Below are 4,310 nucleotides of genomic sequence, written 5' to 3'. Positions count from 1 at the left end.
AGACTGTGAGGACGGCTCGGAGAAGATGTCTGCAAGGTCTATCTTCGATTGTTTCCTTTTTACCTTTTTACAGAGTTGCGAATACATGTTTGTAAACCACACCGCCAGATCTGTAATGTTTCACCATTAAACTACCAGTATCACTTCAATATATTCAAATGAATGCACAGAAAAAGTACCCATATTATCAAGAAGGTTATTATCCCTCAAACACCCGAGTGGGTTTTGAAGTGTCATGTGAACATTTTTGATCTGAAAAAATTCCTTCCGTGACTTTGTCAGTCAATATCTGCTATACGTTCGCCTACTTTTTTACGAAGGTTGGTAAAATACTGTCGAAACTAAGAAAGCCTGTGTTCAGTCCGTCTGGGGTCAAAACGGACACCAGCCAAAATGTGATGTTTTTGAACAAAGTTTTGAGACTAACTCCTTTTCTACTTATCGTATGACCCGCAAACTTTCAATACAAAGGATAAGAGAAATGTAATACTAAATCATCAAATAAACTTCTGTGTCATGATCATATAGTGGGTCGACATTATGACGTCATTTAGCTAATAAGGGCGGCCATCTTGGATTTTGAGCAATGACGTCATGAAATTAGCATAAATTAAAAATTTTGAGTCATAAAAAAATTCATTAAATTTCATAGAATTTACTTGTTGTAAGAAGGCAAGTGTAGTTTACCAAGAAAACCTTGTTTAAATTGAAATTGGCAAATTTTTGCGAGTATTTGCCTGTCAGAATTCCGTTGCTATGGCATACCCAAAAAAAGATAAACATACTTTATTGCCAAAAGTTTTTTTGCGAACAATATTTTGTGATAATTGGCCAAGTCTCGTAGCTTTAGCTCCATTCGTTCATAAGGTATACGACATAAAAGTTGCTGGATGCCTCCAAATTCCCCTCTTTGGTCAGAATAGGTTTAATGCAAAACGTGGTCCTTTTTTATCTTTTGCATAAATTATGATGATGAGCTGGAATAAGCCACAGCTTAACATCTCAAAAGTTACGAACAAAAAGGCCAATTGCAGTTCTGAAGAAGCCACTAGGAGGCCCAAACATGCACGACTTACTCCCTGCCCAAAGACGTATCCACTACTAAAAATCGAGAACCTGGCACTCGAGGAAAATTTTACCACCAACTTTGAACCTCCGCTGCAGTACCATATCTCGCCGCTAGGAGGCCCATTGTCGAACTCAACCTTCATTTTCCCAAATCCCAAAAATTTACTACTAAAACTCATGCAAAACGATCCAAAACGTCTTAAATTATATTGTACGAAAACACACTCGCAAACACACTCAACCCGCTGCAGTGCTCAAGGAAAGCACCAGGAGACCCACTATCAAACTCGACTCCATTTTCCCAACCCCCATATAACTACCAAAAATTATGCAAAACGATCCACAACGTCTTAAATTATATTGTACGCAAACACACACACAAACACACTCGCCTCGATGCAGTGCCGGCTGAAAGTGCCAGGTCAACCATTTTGAAACAGGACCTTTGTTTTTGTAACTGCTACCCAAATATCAAATATCATGAATATCCATCCACAGCTACTCTAGTTATATGCTGTTGACCTACATATATAGAGACACAAGACACAAAACATAACCTTGCCATTCTGGTGAAGGTAAAAAAAGGTCGGGTGCTTGAGGGTTTTGAAATGTACACAATAAGCAAATCCCCATGAAAGCAAAATTTCAATATGTACGACCGTATAAGCGATAATTAGTGAAATGTTTTTTTTTAAGTACACAAACTTGGATTCGAACCCGAGACCATAAGTTAAAGTCTATTCGTTGATCCGCTACGTCACGATACATTACTATACAAATAGGTGTGCTAATACAACTGAAGTTATTGAGCGCGTGATAATACGAGACAAAATTGTTGCAGGTCCATTATTTAAAAAGTCTGAAGTTGTAAGATCTCTCTAGTCTCTTCACCTTTTGATCACCAAAGTAAACCTTCATAAATAGCACAGGGAGGTTAACGTTATATAGATCAACTGTTTGTATAAAACTCCCGCATGGTGATTGCTTGGTGTGAGTTTATGACATTTACATGATAGACATGGTGAGAATGGCTCGTTCGGCTATTCACATAGTAGTAATTGTCGTGGACCTGTCAGTAGAAATATGATTGGTCCTCGCTAGAAAGTTACTGGGTGTAGTGTACACGGGGGGAGGGGTGCATTTGAGGCACACCCCTTCTAACCCCTGTTACTCTTAAACGAATCATTTTATGACTATCGGATTTTCAGAAAATGTAGACAACATATCTGCAAATTTAAGAGATTTTACGCTATAATGATGTTATGAAACGTTATTATGACGTCATTGATCTATTCTATTGTATTGGCTGGAACCGTGGAAAATGGCAAATAGACGCAAAAGATAGTGGGAATAGAAAACGTATTTTTATGAAAGAATACCAGAATAATAAGCTAGTTATTCTTGGTCTGTTCACATGATCCACGTTCTTGGATTTTGGCCTAGGACGTCATGAAATAAGCAAAATTTATTCATATTTAATTATGAAAGATATTCTAGATAACATAAAATATTACGTAAGAAAATAGCAGTTATAGAGCAAATAAACGTGAAAAATACACTGTTAGAACCAAAATTAGCGACTGTCAACAAATGGCTGTAATGGCAACACAAAAAAGTGGAAAACTTTGCGAATTTGTTGCAAACTGAATTTTAGAAAATCTCATCTCACAAATCTCACAAATTTGGTGTCTCTACCGTAATCCGCCATGGCGTTAAATGACCGTAAAAGCCCTCCTTCCCGGTCTGAATAGGGTTTAATCGTGGTGTTCTGCATATATTTATCTCCATGAAAAATGGAGATATAGTTTTGGGTGTGTCTGTGTGTGTGTGTGTGTGTGTGTGTGTGTGTGTGTGTGTGTGTGTGTGTCTGTGTGTGTGTGTGTGTTTGTGTTTCCGGATATTTGTTGTCAGCATAACTCAAGAACCTGTTGGTAGATGTTGGGAAGACGAAGGTCAAGGTCAGAAATTCCGTCATTTTGTATCTTTTGACTTGGATGTGCTATGGTCTTGATTTTTTGGTGGCAGATAGCGTGTGACGTGAGAAATATGTTGTGCACGATTTCCTATCTGGCTGCTCTGGAGCTGCAGGGGCCTTTTTGTCAAAATCTTCTAAGGAGGATAATTGGACAAGGGAACGACAAATTTAGATGATATTTGGTATGTAGGTAGCTTAGACAGAGATGTACAAATCAAATAATGCAAACTGACACTTAATTTGCATAATTAATGAGAGAAATCTATATTCGTAGTGTTTGCCTCTGTAGGACTCAAATACCTGTCATATATGTAGCTTGTTGCTGGTGGAACATTAACAGATATCAATTATGCAAAACGGCCCCAATTTACATAATTGATTAATGTAAAAGTGCTGTAATTCTTCTAAATGGTAAATGATTGCACAATCAACATTGTGACCAGCGTAAGTTATCTAAATGTGTACAAAGCCAAGCAACGATTATGTAAATGTGGGACTCATTTACATAATCAGACTATTCCATGGAGATATGAGGTCTTCGAACTCTTGTTCAGGGATAGTTTGTAGAGATCGTGGTAGTTCTCGGGGTATGAAAAGACAGTCCCCATAGGAAAATACGTCTTAGTTAATAATTTTATCCTTATTTTTTTTTCTACCTACAAACTCAAGATGATATGTGTGAGTCTATCGGATACTGGCCCTGTAGGTCCTCACTCCCTCCTTTCCCGAAGTGCATCAGTCGGCAGGAGAGATGTGACGGCTGGGCGGACTGCAGTGACTACTCGGATGAGGTGGACTGTGGTAGGCTTCTGCTGATTTCTATTATAAAAAGACCTTGTATAAAAAAAATTATATACTTATTGCAATAGAAATCGCGTTCAATACAAAACAAAAGGTCGGAGACTTAATTTCATGAAATAATTCGAGATTTTTAAATAAAATTATTTAGATGTCAACTCATTTGCATTATCTATGCATGGTAATTTTAATTTCAACATTATTTAGTTGGTACATAATTAGTATCTGCAAGTAGTTTTATGGATGACATCCACTGATGAATGTATGAACAAACTTAGTGACGAGAAAAGGGAAGTTATAATAATGGAGGATCTAAATTGTGACTTGTCATCCACTGAGGACACAGGTCCTTTAGGTAAGTTGAGGTTTTTCTGTATGCTGTACCAATTGGAAAATATTATATCCACACCTACCAGAGTCACTGACACTTTCAGCACTTCAATAGATGTCATTTAAACGAATGATAAAA

The sequence above is a fragment of the Branchiostoma floridae genome, chromosome 5 (assembly GCF_000003815.2).
Source record: "Branchiostoma floridae strain S238N-H82 chromosome 5, Bfl_VNyyK, whole genome shotgun sequence".
Taxonomy (NCBI): domain Eukaryota; kingdom Metazoa; phylum Chordata; class Leptocardii; order Amphioxiformes; family Branchiostomatidae; genus Branchiostoma; species Branchiostoma floridae.
The sequence above is the reverse complement of the archived record's forward strand: the minus strand, read 5'-3'. Positions refer to the sequence as shown.